Consider the following 8,393-nt stretch of genomic DNA (forward strand, 5'->3'; position numbering starts at 1 on the left):
TAAAATAAACATCTGAAATCAGTTCTTTAAACAGTTTCTTAACCTTTATTATTTTTTTACAGATTGCTAGAATTTTTGTATTTTTGAATTTCAATATTCTTTTCCATCACATATTTTTCTTCATTCGATTTTTATTAATTTTACAATAATAAAGTTTCTTGTTCAATCTGTCTATGATCTCATTAGCATTAATACAGTTTTAAATGAACTATAAATGTTATATTATATAATATAATGTATTGCAAATTTATTTATTAAATTTTAATTACTGTTCTTTAAATATGAAAATATGGAACACAACTCTTTATATTTGAGATCAAAAAGTGAACTGAAACTTAATTTCAACTAAAATTTTGTCCATTTAATAAGAAGTTATCTTTGAGTTTGTATTTTGTAAAATAATAGTTTATGGAACAACAAATCACTTTATGATATTTCCTTTTATTCAATTCAAAACTAAATAAATTCAATTACTGTTCCATTATATATTTTTAACAATTTATTATCATACTTTTACTATTCAAATCTAAAATAAACTGAACTAATATGTTTTCAGAGCTATAGTAATAAGTAGCTTAGCAGTAAGGGTATTTCGTCGTCGATAATTGGTTGTTCACTGAGCGTATTATTCAGCTGTTTGTTGTTATAATGGTTTACTTTGGTTTCATTTCTTTACATTCATTTTGCTGCGGATGGGGAGACGTGGTCTAACTGACAAAGCGAAGGCGTCTTTCAAGTTGAGCTACAGCTTCAACTTCAACTTCAACTTCGTCTTCGTCATCGTCATCGGCTTATGTGCAACCAAGTTGAAGTTGCAACAAATTCAAACGCAACTCAGGGCCAAGTTCTGACTTCCATTGTCTGGATGTGTAGGCAGACGAAACGGGCAACTGTAGCGGGCGATGGGGAGGATTAATGTCAAACCCAAGTTGAGAGCGCTAATAAGATACAAGATACTAGATACAAGTACTATGCGTATATTTCTTGCATTTCGCTGTACAAAACTTTGAAGGATTTGTGCAATTTTCTATAATTGAACCCTGTTAAACGGATGTGTGAGTGTGAGTGTGTGGTTGGTTCTTGTCAAAGCTGTTTGCTGGCTTACGCGGCTGCTTGTTTCGCTTATATTTCTACTTGTGCTGCCAAGGATTACGCTGGATATGCCGCTGATATGGCAACACACACGCACGCAACAAGGATTTTGTCTAAACAACAATTCAGTGTGCCAAGAGCAGCTAAGCAGGCTCATCACACACACATCTCTGAGTTGCGTCTTTTGTAAAGTCGTCGTCAGTCTATAAAATTGTCATGGCATCGCTCGTAATCCCTTTTTAGATTGCATCGAAAGTTATGCAACTAAGTATACATATATGTTATTATTTGTAGGCGACTCTGACAACATTATCGTTGCTTCATGTAAGCATTTATTAGATCAGGTCAGACAAGGCAAATGCTATAAACAATAAGTTGTACAGAGTAAAATATAAAAATGTTAAAAAAAAACAAATAGTTATTAATAAATATTGAAACAGTAATTAAATACTTAAAGGTATATTAAAAATATAAATAAATACTATATAATAAGTACTGTAATAATAATTGTATATTAAAAAGAAATACTATAATATTATGATAATACTAGAATATTAATTAAATACTAAAAAATACATACAAAAATATTAATTATATGCTAATAAATAAATATAAAAATTGTAATTAAGTACTGAATAAAAAATACTATAAATATAAATAAAAACTAATAAATAAATACTAAAATACTAAGTAAGAAATAAGAAACATTTTTATTAAATACTTAAAAATACTGAATTACTATTTAAAAGCTGATTAATTAATATGAATAAGTTAAGTTATTTTTAGTAGAGGACATTTACAATAGTTAAGCTCAACAAGCAATAAATAAAATATAATTTTTATCAATTCACATACAAAAATATAAAAATATATTTAATAAATACTAATAAATAAATACGAAAATACAAATTAGATACTAAGAAATAAATACTACAAATATAGATACATACTAAAATACTAAATAGGTTCTAAAAAATAAATACGAACATATAAATACTAAAATTATAATGAAATACTAAAATAAATACCGAATAATCAATTAAATACTAAAAAATATATACGAAGCTACTAATAAAATTGTAATTTATTACAATAACTATGCATTCAATGGATTTGAATAACCCACTAATATATTTAAATGAGTTTAGAGAAGTGTGATAAATTCTTTTGAATGAACTTATTAAGCATAAAATGACAATTGCCATCAACATCTTCAATTCAGTAGCTTATTCATATAGCAAGCAGAACTCTACAGCAGTGTCGTAAATTGACCTCGTTGAGGTTGTAATTGGCACTTGAAATCGATCCTCACTCTAACCAAATCCGCTTTTGATTTTGGCGATTCTACACACACATACAATGTATTTAGTATGTATATAGTATGTTAATTTTAAAGAATGCGCAACGTTTGCAGCCCAAAAAAAGAACAAGAAATATAACTAAACAAAAAAAAAAAAAGAAAACAAATGAAAGAAAAAGAAGTAAAGAAAATAAACACAGTGCACACATAAAATACGAGTGTGTGTGTGTCTCGTATTTTAGCCAGGCCCAAAGCCAAGACCATGCCATGACCATGTCCATGGCCGTATCTTGTATCTGTATCTTGTATCTGTGTATCTATCCCACTCACTCTTCTTCTCTCCACCTCCTCGTGCTCCCTCTCTCGCTCTTGGTCGCAGCCTCAGTCGTTCGTATATCCGTTCTGTTTGCATGTCGTCGTTGCCTCGATAGCTTCTGGTGTTTTTCTGCTGTCCAGCAAAACCTCTGTCCGTCACTTTGTCCGTTCGTCCGTCGTGTCTGCTTGTCAGTCCATTTGTCTGTCCGTCTGTCTGTCTGTCCATTCCTATCCTGCTCTTTCCGTTGGTCGCTTGGACGGCTTCTGTTGTTAAGTTGGCATTAATGTGTAGTCGTTTGTAGTTAATTCGTTGCCTTCTATCCGCCCCTCCTCACCGCCCGACCTGCTTCACTTTAACATTCCCTTTTCGAAGTCCCTGCTGCAATCATCGTCTCTTCGTCTCTGCATCCGTACTCTCGGCTACGTATCTGCACTGAATGACTTTAAATGTATCTGTGCGCTACAAAGTACCAAAAATATATATTACACTTAACTTACGCCCCGAAAGCAAAGAAATGAAACGAATAAACAACTTACAAAGCGAAATGTGTGAGGCCAGCACAATGTGGAAAAACAATTTGTATGCGCGTTGCAGCACAAACGAATAACGAATACTCTAACAGCAAGTAAAACAAATATATAATAACTAATCAAACATTATTCAAAAGAATTTCTTTAAAAAGAAATCCAATTCTTGTTATAAAACTATTGAAAGTTTTCATACAAAATAAGCAAATTTAAAAAAAGTAAAGACAACATGATGATTCTTTGAATAATAATAATAAATAATAATAATAATTAATAATAAAAAAGAACTATTTCAATTCAATTCAGTCCAAGAAACAATATTTATTTCAACTATAATTTCAGTTCTTGAACTACATTTAAGAAGATTCTAAGTTTCCGATGACAAATGACACAGACTTATGAGATGTATCCAAACTTTGGTTAGAGAAATTGAAATTAAATGAAAAAAAGGCATTTCGTTCATGAGGTTGATATTTATTTTTATTGCTCGAGTATTCAAGTATTCGAGTATTATTCGTTTTTCTTTTATTCGTTGTTGTGGTCAATTTGCGTCACGATCATCTGTTCGCTTCCCTTGTTTCCCTTACTCTTTTCCTCGACCTTTTTCCTTTTCCCTCGGTTTTTTCAGTTCCCATCGCTTCGACTTCGACATCGACTTCGACTCCTTCACCTCCGATGTCCTCGCTAAGCGTACACAAATTAGTGCAAGTTTATCAGATAAAAGTCGAATTGTGCCCTCACCTCACCTCTATGTATTTTCGTCTTTTCCTTTTCCTTCCCTGCCCTGACACGACCTCATTCAATTGCTCTACCTTTCCACCGGGTTTCTGCACTCTATTGACAGACATTTGGCTTTCTTTTTCACTTTTCTTCTGCTTCTGTTTCAGTTTCTATGTCTTCCATTTTCGCTTGCTTTCCTACCCGATAACTAAAGCTGTAAAAGGCATAACAATGAATTGGTGTTTCATATTTAAAGATTATATTTTTCATTCTCTGAAAATTTAGTAATAAATTTGTAAGACTTGGTTTAAATTTACATAGGAAAATAATTAAGATCAATAATGAAGAAGTTTTTCTGAAATACAAAAAACTTGTAATCATTAAATACTATACACTCAACAGTACCGGGTATTCGCCGGTCGAATACTTTCGAAAGTAATTTTTGTTGTATTTTTTTGTTTTTGGCAATGTGTAGTTTCTTCCTGTGCATGTTGTTGTTACTTCAAGTTGGATTGCGTTAATCTGGTAAATGTTTTGACGTTCTCGCAATTAAAAAGGCACCGGGTGTTCACCCTTCGTGTTGTTCTTGTTCTTGTTGTTCTCGTTGTTGTTGCTGTTGTCGGTCACCTTAGCTTGTTGAGGGGCCGTGACAGGGAACTGTCTGTTTCACTAATTAAAAGCAATGTTCCAGAAATGTGTTTACCTGCTGCTAATGAGAATTCACAATGAATTTCACTCGTTGATTCTTTCCCTATCTTAACGTACTTACTACAAACTAAGTTGTACCCCCTCCCTCCACCCCACCTCTGCACATTTCTCTTCTATTTTTTCCACCGTTCTGTTGTTTGTTTTGGTCAGTTTTTTTTTTATACTCACTGTTGGCGCATTGCGACTAATGCCTGCGGATGTGGTTCACAATTAACGGTATACCGGTGTAATTATACCCAGCATATAGACTTTAGAGCGGGTATATTGTTTACTGAGTGAAACTTATAGATTATAACTTGAGAGACGTAAGCAATTCTATAATTAATTACTCATATTAACTGCAACATTTAATCTTACTTGTGTTTACAGGGTATTTTTGACAAAGTTCTTTGATTTAACTTTGTTGTTTTAGCACAATGAGCTTTTTCCACGTACTGATGCAGTGTGGCTTTGTTGACTCTTCAGCATTTAATTCAGTAACAAATAAGAACAAAAATTATAATAACTAAAGGGTAAAGTTCGCATAAATGAAACTAAATTTGAGACTCACTTCAGTGCAGGGAAACATCCTTTTAAATAAAGTAGTTTCTTCAAGAATTAGAATTTTTATAAAGAGCTAAGCAATATTGAAATTTTAAGGTTTTATAAAGAATCTGTAGCGATGCTATTATGCGAAATAAACTTCTTTACATTCTAACAATTTCCTCAGCCACTTTCTAAGCTGTTCGATTTAGTTTACTGCGGTTTTCAGCCAGTTTCAAGTGTCTGGAGAATGCAAATATTTGTAGTAGATATATGCATGCACTTATGACAGAGAGAAAGAGAGAGAGAGAGAGAGAGAGAGAGAGAGAGAGAGAGAAAGAGGGAGAGAGAGAGAGAGAGAGAGAGGGAGACAGAGAGATCAGTTGTGGTATCTAAAAAGATACAAAATACGTTTAGCATTTACCTTGCTCAAGTTTATTGCATTGCTTTTGTTTTTCTTTTTTCTTTACCATACATTTGTTAGTTCTTCCCCATTTTTGCAGAGCTTGGTGTTGTTGTTGTTGCTGCCTTGAAAATCAATGTGTGTAACGAAAAAGCAACCGAAATAAATGTTCTGTGAAGGAATTTCGACTGTTTTTGTTTTCACTGTTTCGCTTGCATCGCCTCCTACTCGCCTCCCCCGCCCCTCCATCTTTCTGCTTCCCCTGTCGAACATGGCAAACCATTTGGCCGGGACGAGAGCGTATTTGTTTGCCGGTTTGTGTTTATACCTTTCGACTTATTTAATGCCTTTCGCATGAAATGGGAAACAGAGCCAAACCGAAGCAAACCCAAACCCAAGCCGGAACAGACGGACAGATGGATGGACAGACTGTCGAATACAATGGAAGTTGTTTTGTTCGGTTTATTGATTCAAGTTTATTGCACAGACAGACATTGAGCCAAATGCCACATGCCACAAATTCTATCTACCACATACATACTACACATTGCTTATGATATGACAGCAATTGCAATTATGTAGCCAAAGGTTGGCATTGTCTGCACATGATGGGCAACTTACAATTTGGCAACTTGCTTTAACAAATTAACAATTTGAGAGATTCTTTAAAGTTAATTTACTTGAAAGTGCAAGAAAATTTTTATTTTTCACTATTTGTATATTTTTTCCATCAACCAAAGAATATCCAAAATCTTTTAATAAATGCTAATACAAATATTGAACTAAATTATTAACTTTTATAGAATTTCTTTCAAATTGTTTACATAGTTTAAATGATTATTAGTTTCGCTTATATATTACTGTAGTTTTGTAAAGTTATTATAATGCTTATATTAAAAACAAAAACTTTAAAATGTTAATGATTGATTTCATTGTTATGTTAGTATCATCAATGGCAATAATAACAAAAATTAAGAAATTAAGAAATTGTAACAAACTATTTTGTGAAATTTCATTATAATAAATTAATATACAAAGAAAAATTTTCTAAGAGCTAATGAATTTGTTTCAATCTTTATAATTCCAAAGATCTGTAATTTTTCAATAAATTCTTACATATTATTCTACATTTTTGAAAGGCATTGCAATGTGAACATCAAAGTAACTTTCTAAAAGTTTATGAAATTCTTTAAAGTCAATCATTTGCATAGTTAGGATCATCAACAGGATATGATGTTGGCTTTACCGATGTTTGACAGAGTGGAACTGAAACTTCAACCGAAACTGTGAAACCCTCGCGAAGCGCATCGAACTGCAATGGGATATACTATTAAGGCGGTTCACGAATGCAAAAAAAAATATATATAAAAAAGTCGAATGAATGAATAGAGGGAAGGTAGCAATCAAGAGGGAAACAAGCGCAACAAACTAACTATAAACAAAACAAAAAAAATATGCACAAAAACTAACAAAATGAGAAATTCTGGGAAACAAAAAGAAACAACAACAAGAAGAACAAGCAGAACGATCCAAAACTTAGTATAAACAATTGACAGATTCATAAATATGCAATTTACTCAACTTTTTATTTCGCTTTACTGCATTTCCTGTTTCCAATTGAAGTTGTTGTTGTAGTTGTTGCTGCTGTGGCGCTGTTGTTGCTGGTAGGTACTAAAATTACCCAACGGCAACCAAATGGCAACACATGCCCATAAATTAGCATTTAGAAAAAATACAACACAACAAAAACAAAAAACTCATGAAAAAAGTAATATCAACGACGCACTAGTGACTATGGAATACCCTTTTAAAATAATTATATTTTCTTTGATATACTTTTTTTTATCACAATTCTCTAAAACAAATCGTTATAGCGTGATAAAAAATTATCATTTAATATTAAATTTTAATACCGAATTTAAGAATGTTAAACCAACATTTAGTAAACAGCAGAAAAACCAACAAAAGAAATAACAAATAAGAAGAAACCCAAAAATAAATTGGACTAATGGTTAAGAAAATCCAGACATTGACACCGCTTTAGACTGATTCGGTGTATTTAAGCCGCATTGTATTGAAAACATAAACAACGCTTTAGTTTGTTAGAATTTTCGATGAAAAAAACTTGTTTTGTTTTTATTTTAAAATATGATTAATGTCATATAATATTCCAAATATATATTATTTCTTCATTGTTATTTTAAAATAAATATGTTTAATGTAAAATAATAATATAAATATATGTTATTTCTTCATTGACAGATGTTAGATTTATAGAGCCGATTCCTGCTTGCTTTTAATACATGAAAAAAGTGTTAAATGTGAAAAAATCAATTTGAGCATCTCAGTTTTAAAGTTTTCATGAATATTTTCACCATTGAATAAGATTATTTATACTATTTGTAGGAAAGTGTAACACAATGCATTACAAACTCACTATACTCGATGCATAGGATAGAGCAAAAGGCAGCAGCAGCTACAAAGCGAATGCAAAGAGAAATGTAATTCATGCCCAACAACAACAGCAGCAACAACAACAGCAGCAACAACAACAGCAAAAACAACAGTAGCAACAAATGGAGCGAATGGAAGATGGCAAGAGAGGTACTGCGGGTTACGTAGGCAGACGTGGACCCATCGAAAGAGAGTGGGATAGAGTGAAAAAGGAGAGAACGGGAGGTGGAAAGACACAGGGAGAGTGAGAGAGAGAGTGAGTGAGCGGGCGAGGGAATGTGACACACAGAGAGAAAAAGCTTATGTAGATTTGGCTTAATTCGATTTGGTTTTGCTTCTTGTTTTTCGCTT

Source organism: Drosophila albomicans, chromosome 3 (assembly GCF_009650485.2).
Source record: "Drosophila albomicans strain 15112-1751.03 chromosome 3, ASM965048v2, whole genome shotgun sequence".
NCBI lineage: Eukaryota > Metazoa > Arthropoda > Insecta > Diptera > Drosophilidae > Drosophila > Drosophila albomicans.